At 44.5% G+C, this 15,431-nt stretch overlaps 1 protein-coding gene across 5 annotated transcripts in view; it reads right to left on the bottom strand.

The window, feature by feature from the left end:
* Window positions 1-15,431, bottom strand: part of Grin2b (glutamate ionotropic receptor NMDA type subunit 2B) — a 434,130-nt gene that overhangs the window by 173,083 nt on the left and 245,616 nt on the right. The window lies entirely within an intron of this gene.

Here is a 15,431-nt window from a genome sequence, read left to right as displayed (position 1 = left end):
CAAAGAACATCATTTTCTAGCACTAACAACTTTCATTTTAAAGCCACTTGTATGCTCCAAAATTTAGTAATGCAGCAATTTCTTGTTAAGACCAGGACACACATCCTACTGGAAAATTTAAAGTTCAGTGTCTTTTGTGTTTGTAGTCTGTCTTCGGGTTGACCTGAAGAGCCTTTAAAGCCAATTCATTCTGATGTTCATGCTTCCAACCACATTGAAAGAAACTCATCTCTCTGCATACAATAGACCTTGTGGGTCTATTTTATGAGAGAATCAGGATCATGATTCTCATGAGTTATATGTTCACAGCTTGTACCCTTTCCAGAATTTGGGGTACCCAACACTAGCAAAAATGTCATAGATCTTCAGGAGAGAAGCCAATAGCCTAGGACTGTTTGAAGAGCACAGGGTTTCAAATCCACGTGAATGCCGTCATGTCATTCTACCCTGTTATGTTCACCTGGGCCATGCAAATGACAAGAGGGTGCTTCTAAGACCCTGGATGTTGTTTGTAACCAACCTCTGAGCTCTAATGTATATCATCTCCAAGCCCTTAGCCCTGTCCAGTCCTGAGTTAGAATTTGTGCTAAGTCGGGCCCTGATTCCACAGAGCTTAACCATCTTCCTAAGTTCTTTCATGCACTTGGCAACAAGAAGCACTGATGTGAGGATTCAAAGCACAGGGAAAGGGAAACAGCAAAGCCAGCAGGCAAGGAAGCCAGTCTGCCAACACCTCCCCAGGGCTGTTGACCCATTACCAGGTGATAACTTCTCTGTTTAGAATTCTCTGTTTAGCTCTGTACCCAGATTTTTAATTGGATTGTTTGGTTTGTTGGTGTTTTAATTTTTGAGTTCTTTATATATTCTGGATATTAGCCCTCTGTCAGATGTAGGGTTGGTGAAGATCTTTTCCCAGTCTGTAGGCTGTCCTTTTGTTCTGACAGTGACCTTTGCTTTACAGAAGCTTTTCAGTTTCATGAGGTCCTATCTATTAATTGTTGATCTTAGAGCCCGGGCTGTTGGTGTTCTGTTGAGGAAGTTGTCTCCTGTGTCAATGAGATCAAGGATCTTCCCCACTTCCAACAGATTTAGTGTGTCTGATTTTATGTTGAAGTCTTTGATTCACTTGGACTTTAATTTTGGGCAGGGTGATAGATATGGGTCTACTTTCATTTTTTGGAATATCAAAAGGCAAAGAAACACTTTAAAAATGCTCAACTTCTTTAGTCATCAGGAAAATGTAAATCACTTGGGAAATCAATCTGGCACTTTCTCAGAAAATTGGGAATAGCACTACCTTAAGATCCAGTATACTGCTCCTGGGCTTGAAAGATACTTCACCATTCAACAAGGACATTTGCTCAATTATGTTCATAGCAGCTTTATTTGTAATAGCCAGAATCTGGAAACAGCCTAGATGTCCCTCAACCAAAGAATGTGTTACATTTATATAATGGAATATTATTCAGCTATTAAAAACAAGAAAGTCACAAAATTTGCAGGCAAATGGATGGAACTAGAAAAGATCATCCTGAGTGAGGTATCACAAAGGAAAAAGACACACATGGTACATATTCACTTATACGTGGATATTAGCCATATAATCATATTGAAATCTACAGACCTAAAGAAGCTAACCAACCAGAAGGACCCTAGGGGGGATGCTTAAATCTTATTCAGAATGGCAAACGGGATAGACACCAGAAGTGGTGGAAGAAAGGGAACAGAACAGGAGCCTACTATAGAGGGTCCTCTGAAAGACTCTACCCAATAGAGGATCCAAGCAGATTCAGAGACTCACAGCCAAACTTTGGGCAGAATGAACAGAGTCTTGTGAAAGAAGGGGTGGGGAGACTGAAAGACCCTGGAGGTGACAGGATCTCCACAAGGAAACCAACAAAGCCAAATAATCTGGGCCCAGGGGTTCCTGCGGAGACTGATACACCAACCAAGGACCATGCATGGAAAGGACATAACGCTAGTGCTCCTGCTCAGGTGTAGTCCATTGGCAGCTCAGTCTCCATGTGGGTTCCTGAGTAAGGGGAGCAGAGGCTCAGTTGCCTGCTCTTTGATCATTCCCCTCTGGCGATGAGGCCTTGCCAGGCCACAGAGGAAGAGGATCCAGGCAGTCCTGATGAGACTTGATAGGCTAGGATCAGATGGCAGGGGAGGAGGACTCTCTCCCTTTCAGTGGACTTAGGGGAAAGGGATAGGGGGAAAGAGGGTGGGACAGGAAGGAAATGAGGGAGGAGCTACAGTCGGGATACATCATGAATAAATTGTAAAAAGTAAAAATTAAAAAACGAAAGGCTTCTCTGTCTGAAAGGAATGTTAGCTGCTGCTGCCCACAGCAGATCTTCCTTAGTTCATGCACAGCACTGCCACTACCACCAGCACTTTCTGCTACCCTGCTCTATTCTACAAACAGTTGTGGGCTGCAGGTCTCCTGCCACCTGCCCTCTGCCCTCTCTGTAACATACATAAGCATCAGCCTGTCACTGTGTCTGATGAAAATAGATCAGTGAAAAGCTGATCCCCTGGAGAATGGCTCAGAACACTCCGTTGTTCTACCTGCCCCTTGTGGGTTAGTTTGGGGATCGGGCTGAACTGTAAGGAAGCGCTTCCCTGAGGATTGTGCCGCTAGAGGCCGCTCTGGGCCAGAGTCTCGGGTAGATCTGCTCGGAAAGGAAAGCACCTCTGAGTGAAGAAGCTCTGAGTACCACTGGGAGTCATGGCAACACCATGGCTCCTATTTTTAAACTTGTGGGTGAGTGAGCACACCAAGTGTGCGTGTATGGCGGGGGGGACCTGGGTGCATCTCAGAGGAGTATTCTCCTATGCACATCTGAGTTTTCAGGAGGTCAACAAATCAAACTGGAACCTGGGAGGTAAGACTGTTTGTTTTCTCCTTAGCTTCACCACCCTGGTCTCAACCACAACAGACCCGTTAGGTCCTTCAGAAACACCAGAAAACTCCTGATCACTTTAGCCAGCACCCTCTTTAACGCTGATCTCTGCTCCTTCCCTGTGTTTGCCAGCCTCTGGGGAGATTCACTCTGTGTAGCCAGGAGAGAGGGTCTAAGACTGCAAATTAAAGGGATCTTTTTGCGGATGCCCCACTCCTCCTGAGGCCAGTCAAAGTGCATGCTGGATAACATTTGTATTCCAAAACCTTGAACAAGTTTCAGTGTATGAAAAGGAGTCCAAACACCTATGTGTACATCATCAAATGAGCCAAGAGTGAATGGCATTTCATGACATGCAGAAAATGAGCCTCCACCTGTCAGCTTTGTTTCATCCCCAGCAGCGTCCCCCCACCACCTCCATTTTCCTCCAGTCTCTACACCTCAAACAAGTTCAAACTTATCTAATGTGTCAAAAACGAACAGTAGCCCTGGAGGACATTTGTAAATCAAGACAGAGGTCAAGGTCTTGTTTTGTCTTATCACATGTCCATGACAGCATTTTCAACGTTCCTCTAACCTCTCTGAGGCCCAACAGATTCGAGGAGAGAATCTTTGTGTCCTCCTTCATCACAAGATTCTCAGGCCTGGGATGATTGTGTGTGGTTTCCCACATAGGAGACCAAGAACTTGGGAACACACAGGGACAGAATAAGAAAGATACATCATCCTTCCTTGTGAGGAAAGGAAGAAGTTCACAGCATCACAGCAGAGGATACCGGGACGTATCCACAACGACGTCTCCCGGGACCAGTGTAGACATCTGTAACCTACGTGTAATAGGTAGATGTCACTCTCAGGCTCACTCTGGGTCTGTCATAGTCTAGCAGAGAATAGTGTGCATGTGTGTGTGTGTTCACTTGTGTATGTGTGTTTGTGTTCACAAATGTATGGGTTCATTTGTGTGAGTGTGCAAACGTGTGTGAGTGTGGGCACATGCATGTGTAAATTAGAGGACATCATTAATTCTCAATCCTTATCACCTTTTCTGAGCTACACTGTTTTCTTTTCGCTCAACACATATGCCAGGCTAGTTGATTTCCAAGGGTTCTCCTGTCCCCACCTTCCATCCCACCAAAAGAGTGCTGAGAAGAACTTCACGCACCAAACCATCTGCCCAGCCCAAGGAAGAAATGCTTGGTTCTGAGCCACTCTGTCCTGTCAGTTAATGCTGCTCTTCTCCTCACCAAAGTCCTTTGCAACTGACTCAGCACTGAGGGAAAGGAAGTGGTATGAGGAAGATCGACAACCCGGAGCCCAGGGGCTCTGAGATTTGTACAGTGTGGGTTGGAGACCCCATCTACAAGTCAAGCGTAAGTGTGGACCACTCAGCTGCATTTTTTCTAACCTGAAAAAAATGGAGGCAATAATGTCCTGGACTGTGCTCTCCAGAGTAAACGACGCTGTACACACCACTTGGCACGCAGCAGTCATTCAATAACCTTTTTTCTTATTAAGTAATTTTACTAAATTGTTGAAGCTTAGTATTTTTAAGTACCAAGCCTCCTCTTTGTTCCCGATTATAGGAAGTCTTTTTTTTTTAATTTTTATTAATTACACTTTATTCACTTTGTATCCCCCCCATGGCCCCCTCCCATGGACATTCGGGATGGTTGCTAAGGTATCTGAAGTGGCACTGCAGATAATGCTTGGATAAAAACAAAGGAAGGGGTAGATTAGAGGTACAAAATACATATGAGGAGCCTTTCCTGGCTTTCAAGGTTTTCCCAGTGGCACACCGCCTTCTGGCAGTGCCTGGAGAGGTGAGCATACCCAGACTGGCACCAGGCCCCGAGCTGGGCAGGCTGGTCACACATGAAGGAACTGCTGCTGACAGATTAGAGCTCCCTGCTGCTCAAGTCTGTTCCTTCTTGTCCAGCTTCCAGCAGCAGCAGCAGCCGGCCAGGGGCTGCCCACTGCTCCCTCACTGCTCAGGCTGCATCTCCTCATTCATTATCCCTTCCCCTCCCCCCTCTTCCTTTATCCTCTCTCATCTTTTTTTTTTTCCCTAGAGGGTGTTTTGTTCATTGATCTTTTACTGGCCTTCTCTTCTTTTTAGCTGGTTTTCATTGAAGGGCTTTGAAGGCTTTCTGTATCTCCGAGTGACCTCATGTGCAGTTCTTGCATGCACACGCACAGTCATCCTGTGAATACTGCATACCCAATGAGCACCTGTGTGTGTGTCTATCAAATGAAGTTAAGTATCATCAAGAGAAATGGATAAAATAGATAAAAATTATTTACCTAGTTATTCCTATTGCCAAGACTGTATTGAAAACAGGTTAGACTTTTAAGATATTCACCCTCATGCCAATGAATCATAACAGGGTAGTTTCTTCTGATTTGATTCTGGTCTTGGAGGGTGTAAGAATGGCAGTTGGGTGACCAATGCCTTTTAGTGTTTGGTCAAATAAGAAGAGACTTGGGCTGGGTCCCACTTTTTTCCAAATCCAGCATTGGACAGCTCAGGTACTAGTGGTTTGTCTCTAGGACATGATTACCGAGGCCCTCCCCCAGTCTGTACCATTAGAGAGGAAGTGTGAAGCCACTATTTATCTAAAACACAAGAGCTCATATGGCTGCAAAGGTCATACGCCTACTGCTGCTCTCAAGGCACCAGTGTTTGTCCAGCTAACCATGACCAGCTGGGGTCCAGCCCTCACTCAGGTTTCCAGCTCATGTCCATAGCCATAAATGACAGTCTTCTAGCTTCCTGGAAACCCCTCACCCACCCGCCTGCCTTTATCCTCTGGTGGAAACAGAGAACAGTCAGGAAAAAAAAAAAAAAAAAAAAAACTCCCACTCAACCTTTAAATAATGTCAGCTTCATTTTTCATTAAATGGGAATTTGTGCCATAGTCTGGGTGAAGAAGCAAAGGAACAGCAAGAGTTGTTGGGTGCAGTCAGGTCAGGGCAAGGGATAACAGCCAGCCCTGGGCTCCTTGCTCAAGCAAGGAAGAGGCCTAACGCTTCCCCAGGACCTCTAGCTTCCCCGCCTGCCAGCCTCTGACAGATGAGTAAACTCTGCAAATCTCTTCTCAAATTCACAAGATTCCTTTTTGCACTATTCACTAAGAAGGCACAGATGGAGAGAGGCTGGGTTAGATGAGCACCAGCCATGAGAAGGGAGGAGGGGCTGTCCCCAAAGCTGCATTCTGTGCCACACTGGAGGGGCTATGTGGACCTACAGGTCCTACACAGCTATGGTCCAGACCTGCCATGGCTGGAGGTCCCTGGGCTTCAGGCTTCTTAAAAACTTGATTTTTTACAAAGGAGCCAAAAAATAAAAAATAAAAATACAATGGAAAACAGATAGCATCTTCAACAAATTGTGCTAATGGTCTAACTGAATGTCTACATGTAGAAAAATGCAAATAGATCCATATTTATCACCCTGCACAAAATTCAAATCCAAGTGGATCAAAGAGCTCAACATAAAACCAGATACACTAAATCTGCTAGAGGAAAAAGTGAGTAAGAGCCTTGAACTCATTGGCACAGGAGACAATTTCCTAAACAGAACACCAGAAGTTCAGGCTCTAATATCTCCAATTAATACATGGGACCTCTTGAAACTGAAAAGCTTTTGTAAGACAAAGGGTATTATCAATAGAAAGAAATGGCAGTCTACAGATGGGGAAAAGATCTTCACCAATCCTTTGTCTGACAAAGAATATATAAAGAATTTAAGAAATTAAATACCAACAAACAAAATAAACCAATTAAAAAATGGGACACAGGGCTAAACAGAGAATTCTCAACAGGGGAATATCGAATGGTGGAGGAGAAGCACTTAAAGAAGTGCTCAGGGCCCTTAGTCATCAGGGAAATGCAAATCCCTGAAATTCCATCTTATGCCTGTCAGAGTGACCAAGATCAAACACTCAAATGACAATTCATGCTGGTGAGAATGTGTAGAAAGGGGAACCCTCCTCCTTTGCTGGTGGGAGTGCAAACTTATACAGCCACTTTGGAAATCAATCTGGCACTTTCTCAGGAAAGTAGGAACAGCCATACCTCAAGACTCAGCTCCACTACTTCTGGGCATATACCGAAAGATGCTCCACCATATAAGGACATTTGCCCAACTATGTTCATAGCAGCCTTATTATTCATAATAGCCAGAAACTGGAAACAACCTAGATGCCCCTCAACTGAAGAATGAATAAAGAAACTGTGGTGCATTTACACAGTGGAATACTACTCAGCTATTAAAAACAAGGAAATCATGAAATTTGCAGGCAAATGGATGGAACCAAAAAAGATCATCCTGAGTGAGGTAACACAGACCTATAAAGACACACATGATATATTCTTACTTATAAGCAGATTTTAGTCATTTAGTACAGTATAGACATACTACAATGCACAGACCCCAAGAAGATAAGCCCGATGGACATCTTAGGCTTAATGTGGGCTCACTAGTTAGGGGAGTGGGGGATATCACTAACAAAGACTATGTCGCCTGCTTTTTCGATCACTTCCCCCTAGTGGGACTTCCCTACCAGTCCACAGGGGAGGAAGGGAACTTAGTGAATAGATGAGCTGGGATGTCAGGGTAGAGGGGCTCCCTATTCTGAGGAATAGGAGAGAGGAGATGCAGGAGGGAGGATGGGACTGGGAGGAACGGAGGAGGGGCTTATGACTGAAATGTAAATTGAATTAATAAAATTTAAAAAGAAAAAAAATACATGATGGTTCCAGCACTCAGGAGGCAAAGGCAGGTGTATCATTGAGCTTGAGGCCAGCCAGTTGTACACAGTAAGTTCTCAGCCAGCTCTCCTTCTACCCCTCTCCGTCCCGTCCTCTCTCAGTAATGGTTCCTATCTTTGTTCATGCTTATCATCTACTATTCTAGTAATATAAGCCTCATTCAAAACAAAGCATTTGGGTCTTGAAGTTGACTGGAAAGAGAAAGTTAGGAAAATCTTTAAAGACAAACTGTAGTCTGTTAAGTGTCATGGAGAAAATAGAAATGAACAGTAGAAATGGACAGGGGATGCTTGGGAGGAGGAGGGGTTATACTTTTTAACACAGTGATCAGTGGATATTTTGAGGACATTTGCATCAGGACTTTTGTGAAAGCTGAATAGCATGACCCTCTATATTGCCTAGCTGCTAACTACTATATCCTATATATACAGGATTCCTTCCTTCTGAGCCCATTTCATTGGTTCCAACCCTGTGATTTCAGAGATGGAATCTCTTCTGCCAAGTGAGATTCGCTTAGTCTACCAAGAGACACTGCCCTTCGCTGGTTCCGTGTTTTTCCTCTCCGAGAGTGTTGTATTCCTTCCCATAGACATTATACTTCCTACAAGCATCTGCTGTCCTTGCCCCACTGTTCTCAATGAAGTAGAGCTCCTGTCTTACTCACTTTCTTCTTCACCTTGATCCTCTTATATGTCACTTTGAGAGAGAGAGAGAGAGAGAGAGAGAAAGAGAGAGAGAAAGGACGGAAAGAAGGCAAGAAATGGAGGAGGAAGAAAAAAAAGAAATTCCACCTATGCTGTGGGGTCAATTTTAAAACTTGCAAATCAGACATACAAGGAAATAATGACTTAAGAGCCTCAATCTTAAGCATTAGTGAATATGAACACCTATGAAAAAGAGAGCAGTCACTTGAGGCTAGAGAGGTGTCTCAGAGGTTAAGAGCACTTCCTTCTATTGCAGAGGGCTGGGGTTTTCGTTCCTAGCACCCATGTCAGCTGGCTACAATTTTCTGTAACTCCAGCTCCAAAGGAGCTGATGTTGTCTCCTGGCTTCCTCGGACACCTACACTCTTGCATATACTCACAATCACATAATTAATTTTGAAAAATAAGTTGAATGCAACAATCATTTGTGTATGTAATATTAGGAAAATAACAGGCTACAAGAAATAATAATTTGAATAATTTTTACATTGATTATTCTTTAAATCTGCTTTGTTATGCTTGCCACATAAGCATTGAACATTATTAGATTCTTCAGTTCTGTTCTCCAGTTTATATGCCCTCTTAAACCACCGAGTGGATAGAATCTCTCTCCCAGTATACACAGGTGGCCTTTGCTTTTCAAAACATTTTATACCAAAATGCTTTCTTTAGTTCCCTTAGAGCCTTTGTTTGACAAGGTAAGGACCACACAGCAGCTCCTCCACTTGCAGCCACACATCCACATACGCTTTCACCTGGCTAACATGGAGGCTGGATTGAGTTCTAGAAACTGAATACATATGATTTCCTCACTGTAAGCCTGCGTATGCTTGGTGCTTAGCCAACATTTACTAGCAACTGCGATGGAAATGACAAACCAGCTCTTGTTCACACTATGTAAATCTAATGGTTTTATTCTTTGTTTATCTCTTAACCTCCCAGTACTTTCCAGGCCAAGAGAATCAAGTGGGCATCCCATGGGAGCAGCCAGCTGACACAGTGGCTCCAAAAACTGGGCATTGGCCTCAACGTTGTGGAAAGATTATGTTCATCACAGCTCAGTTAATAAGGACCTAACAATGCACCTTTCTTTTTATCTCTAGTCCGCATTCCTCTGCGGCCAGCTTGAGAAGAGTCCAGTCCTTTTGAGATGGACGTCATTCACTGAGAAGGAAGTGTGTGGGGAGAGTGCAGAATGAGTGTTGAATAAGAACGCTGAAGACACTGGGGAAAATATCATTAGGCAAGATTCATAAGAGGACAGCTATATTAAGCTTCATCTCTCTCAAGTAGCATCTGCTCTTTCTCCCAGTTCCACCCGCTGCTGAGCAGAAAGAGCAGAAGCACTAGGTTCTTGGGATTTTAAAAGAACACGGAAGTACAAGGCAGGTGCCCCAATACCTGAGTGACAGAAAAGAACCTCCGAGTATTGGCCAGCACATCGAGAAGAAAAATAGCCATGAACTCTCCCCGGGGAAGAGTAAAGGAAGAAATATAGAGCCGTGCCTACTAGTAGCTGACAATTCTTCTCTAGCTCAGACTGAGACAATGGAACTAGGCACTTCCTTTCAAATGTTTCAGATGCTCTGGTATCAAAAGATTTGTAGACTTTTCTCAGTAGAGGATCCTTCATAAGCCACAAGAAATTCTCCAGCTCTTTCAATCAAATGAAGTTCCCAGTTGGAATAAATCCCTCTCAGCATGCCCTGTGTTATGTGGGGCATTGTGCTGTATTTACTAATAAGGCATAAATGAATGTGACATGGTTCCAGAGAAAATTAGTTCTTATTAATGTACAAATCAGAGTTCTGAGATTAGCAAGTAAAAAGACAGGAGGCATGTTAATTTTGAGTTTCACATAAATAACAAGTATTATTTCAGTAGCTGTACATCCTGTGTGGTATGTGAGATGGGCTTACACCAAACCCCTATATTCCTTGTTGATCAGAGTTCAGATTTCACTGGGCTGTTTTGTTTGTTTGCTTGATTCACGTGACTCTCGAGACAGCGTCTCTCTCATTCAACGACCAAGTTGGCTTCAAACAATCCTTCTGCTTCACCCTCATGAGTTCTGGGTTTAAAGACATGAACTACCATACTTGTTTTGTGTGTGTAGGTAGGTATGTAGATGGCAGATGGATGGAGGAAGGAAGAGAGGAGAGAGGGGAGAGAGAGAGTAGAGAGAGAGCAAGAGAGTAGTGAACTTCTCCAACCATCGTAGAGTCTCTTCAGAAATAATTACCAGATGACCAGCTAGCCAAGCTTCAAGGGTTGAAACTGATACTTGATATATACCATTTATCTGATAGTGGCCTGAAATAACATAAGGATCCTTTTTAAGGGTCATTTTAAAACGTTTCCTTGGATTGCTAAAAAGTGAATCGTAGGTATACATCTGTCTTTGAGATTCAAGCCCATCAAATAATCCTCCCCCAACCCACAGCCATGTGTTTGTGTATGTACATGTTCATACATGTGTGCTTGTATGAGCACACTATATATTCACATAGTTACATGCGTGGGTAGAGCCCATAGATCAGCATCAGGTGTCTTTCTCAATCACTCCCTTAGTCAATTTTTGAGACAGGGTCTCCCACTGGATCTGGGACTCAGAGATTTGGCATGACTTGCTGGCCCACAAGCCACAAAGGTTCTTTTGCCTCTGCTTTTCCAGTGTTAGGATTATAGGCAAACATCACCATTTCTGGCCTTCCTCATGGGTGTTAGGGACCCAGATTTGCACTTTACTGAATGAGTCATCTCCCTGGTCCCTCATATAATCTTTATTCTGGTTCCAGAACTCAGGTTGGAGGAACTTGCCATACAGGGGAATAAAGCCACTATCCAGCACATATAAACAAGAACATAACTTCCTCTCATATTCTTAGAGGACAGAGCTTGGAGATAAGAAGAGAAGCCCCTTTTCTGCTCCCCATTCCTAATGTCCTCTGGTGTGGGGGCTGTTCTTAGAATTCTCCAGAGGAGCCTACCTCCCAGGGACTGTGGTTGAGAAAGGAGCAGCCTGCCACAGGGACCTTCTTCCTTGTAAAGCAGCCAACCATTTGCAGCTATTTCATTTGCGAAGATTTCCTGCTGTGGCTAAATAGTCTGGCTGCTTGGTTTGTTATTTAAAAGAGTGACCCTAATGAGACCAGAGCTCTGAAGAGGGGCAAGTCTTATTTCAGCAAGTGAGAAGAGCTAAGACAAGGAGGGCCTAATCATTCCAAGGAGGTCTCCAGACATCCCTGCTTGGGCAGTACCTCAGGCCTGTGGCTACCTCCTTATAAATCCCAGCTAGTTAACCCAAGACTTCCTGAACTCTCTTAACATAATCTACCACTAGCAGAGGCTGTAGGTTGGAGCCAAGAACCACCAAAAGCTGTACTTGAAAGGGAAGGGAATGATGATGGAGAGGAGCAAAGGACGTGGTGGTATGAATGAAGAGAACCCAGGAATGGGTGTCTGTCAGTCAGGGAGAGAGTTAGGGGAGTCTGTCAGGGACTGAAGATGGACAGTACATCTGCCAGGTGGAGAAGCAGGGAGCGCAAGCGGAAGCTGCTGATTGAGCAGCACACTGTCTCCTTCCCGCTCTCTACCCTCCCTGGAGCCTGGAGCTCTGTGGACAATCTACACTGCGTAGTCCCTGCCTTGTTGCTTCCAGTTGGCTACACCTGAGACAATCGAATGGGGGCATTTTTGGCTCATTAGTTTGTTGGCTTTCTTGTGTGGGGGGTTTGTTTTGAGACAAGGTCTTCTTATACTATAGTACAGGCTAGTCTAGAACTCAGGGTGCAGCCAAAATTGGTCTCAAGCTGGCACAATGCTCTTAGCTCAGAGAGACGCTCCTTCAGAGTGATACAGGCTCATCTTGACTTACCCAAAAGGAGAGAGTGTAAATGAGAGCTGGGGAGGGCAACATCCTGGTGGACCTCCCAGGGCCTCCCGGACCCAGGAGATACTGAACAAAGGTTAAACTCATGGTGGTCTCAGGGATGTGTGGATAGGGCCCAGGTTCTAGAGGTGACATTTACACTCTAGTGTAAGGTAAGCTAAGCCAGAAATAATATACCTGAAGGTTGCTGTTTACCCTGGGGGACAGTTTAAGAGAGAAGCGGGCAAGCTTGAACTGCATTTTACAGGCTTAACTTGGCCTTGCCTTGATTTGTGTTGTTTGACAGATGTGTTAGTCTCAGTGGTCCTTAGCCTATAGCTTTGGTTTTAATCAGCAAATACTTGGGAGGCTAACACGAATCAGATTTGAACTGAACACTAAAAATAACAGAAGAGTGCATGGGTCTACGGAACCGACTCCACAGGAAGGTTTCTCACCTCAGAGAGAGCTGCAGGGGTGGACCCTCTGCAGAGCAGATGTTCGGATGTGCTTTGAGTCCTGGAGGACCTCTCTCACATCCTTTCCTGTGTCACATAGTGTGTTGGAATAAGGACGGAGAAATGGGAAGGACAGAAAGCCACTGCTTGCTCCGATGGAAATTTTTTAGAAAGCACCTTAATTAGGAAAGCATTAGATTTTCGAAGGTGTGTGATGGGGGTGTCAGTCCAAGGCTTAGAAGTACCTCTAGGGGTTAAGTCAAGACAAAGGGAGGCCTAAAAAGGACTAGCACAGGGCAAATAAAGGACCATCTGCTCACCTTTACTGGTGGCAAAGGGCATGCTAGGGAGTGATCAAGACAGAGTGAAGAGGGCCAGAGATGTAGTTCAGTTGGCAGAGGGCTTGCTTAGCCTGATTGAAAAGCTGGACTTGATCCCAGCACCACACACAATTAAATGGATGTGGTGATGTCTATACCTGTAATCCTAGCATGGAGGCAGGGTGACAGGATTTAAGATCATCACTCCTGGACTACATTACAAATTTCAGCCTGGGGTTACATGATGAGACACAATGACAGAAAGGGAGTTGGAAGTGAACGAGGCCATAGTGTAATAAAAAAAAAAAAAGTAAAACAAAAACCAAAACCTGAAGTGTGTCCAGCATTTAGAAAGGTCATACTGGAGGGAGAGAAGGCATGAGACAGTTTTGCAGAGACAGGCAGGGCCCATGCTGTGTAAAACTTTATAAACCATATTAAGGAGACAGTTCTTTATTAGAACAGCAATAAAAAAAGCTACTGGAAAGCATTAAGCAGGCTGGCGATAAAAACACATTCCATTGTAGATCACTCTGGTTGCAACACAGATTGCAAAGAAGGAGAACAGGGAGCAGGGAAGGCGGTCAAGAGGCCTGAAGCTTCACAGGGAAGAGGATGGGCTGGAATGTGGTAGGAAAAAAAGTGTGGCAGACAAAGATGCAGCAATGGCGTTCCAGACATACAGGGAGATGAAAATCCACGGAGAACAGCACACTGGCCGTGAGATATCAGGGACACACAGGACTAAGGAGATCTTGGAAATTCTAATTTCATTAACTTACAAACAGGACACATCTCAGACCGTATAAATTTGGTTAGAAGATGGGAAAGCAGTGGGAGAAGATATGAACAGCTCAGATTTGGTGACAGGAGTTCCCAGTATCCACGGTATCAAAGGAAATGTCTTACCCAGTCTAAAGCATAAGCTGGGCACCAGGCCTGGTGGTACAGGCCTGTAATCCCAGCTACTCAGGAGGCAGCTCCAAGTGCAAGAGCTGTCTGGGCTGCAGAAAGAATCCAATGCCAGTCCAGGACACCCTGGCTCAAAAAAAAAAAAAAAAAAAAAAAGAGAAAAGTATGTTGGGGGGGGGGAACTGAGGTATAGCTCCTTGGTATATACTTGACTAACACACACAGGTCCCTAGGTTTAATTCCTAGTACCTTACAACCTGGGGGTAGGTGGGGAAGATATGACCAGGGAGATAAACTCGGGGAATATGGAGACACTGAGTCAGTAACCATTAGTACAGAAACAAACAGGTCTAAGACAAAGCCCCAAGAATGAAAGAAAAATGTGCCAAGGAGTCTAAGATGGGGAAACGTGAGGGGGGGGGGGTCAACCAGGATCCTCTGTAGTAGCAAGGCATGGTGAGAGAGCAGAGCTCATAACAGGAGAACATTAAGATTGACAGCCACAGTCACAGCCACATTAAAGCTGCTTTTCATTTCATCTCTAAATTAAAAGCTTTGTTTGGAGACAACAGATCACCTTCTCTCCAGAGACTAGATGCAGCTAACTCACGTGAGCTGCACCGAAGGCGTTTCAGCTTTCTTGGGAGCACTCTAGCATTTCATTTAATGAGCTGGGCAATGGGTACCTGAGGATGCAGCGTTTCTGGAAAACATTCTGTACATCCTACCTAAACTGTTCAAAAATAAATCTTTAAATGGATGTGTTCAAAGCATACTGTTGAACAGAAGAAAGTCGGGTATTGAACAGCAGGCATAGCTCCAGTTGTGTAAAATTCTATATTTAAACCCATATAGATATAGCTGCATGCAAGCTATCCACGATTGTTCCTAAATAACCTAAGTATTATATACTTAGCCCAGTTAGAGTTTAGGTCATTTTCAAAATTTTCTTCTTGTGTTCTGTTTTGTTTTGTTTTTTTAGGTCTTTATAGCCTAATACAGGGCCGTTTTACAAAAATACGGAAATCACTAAGGAATAGCATGACATGCGCTTCATGCCGTCAGCCGACACTTCCAGGAGGGTGTAACACAGTCATGGCTACCTCAAATGACGTCAGGGGCACAGCACCCACATGTGAAGTTTTGAATGTGAAACAACAACCCTCCCCTCCGGGCGTGCCGCCCCGAGAGGCTCAGGTCAGGAATGATCTGTGCCCGGTTGGTGGCAGGAACTTTGTGAGGTGGGTCCTTGCTTGAGGACACAGGTCACTGAGGGCAGGTGTTTGAAGGATGCACCTGGCCCTGTCCTGTTTTTCTCTGCCTTGTGTAGACCGCCATGCCCCATCCAAATTCTCGATCGTGGTGGCCTCCTCCCTCACTGTGGACTGGAAGTCAAGGACACAGTCAGTCGGGGACTGACGCCTCTGAATCCATGGGCCAAACCAAAATGTCTTCCTTCTTTTTTTAAGTTGTTTCCTTCAGATATTTTG

This window comes from Psammomys obesus, unplaced genomic scaffold (genome assembly GCF_907164565.1).
Source record: "Psammomys obesus unplaced genomic scaffold, mPsaObe1.curated_primary_1811, whole genome shotgun sequence".
In the NCBI taxonomy this organism is placed as follows: Eukaryota; Metazoa; Chordata; class Mammalia; order Rodentia; family Muridae; genus Psammomys; species Psammomys obesus.
Note: the sequence above shows the minus strand (reverse complement) of the source record. Positions and strands in the feature narration are given on the sequence as shown.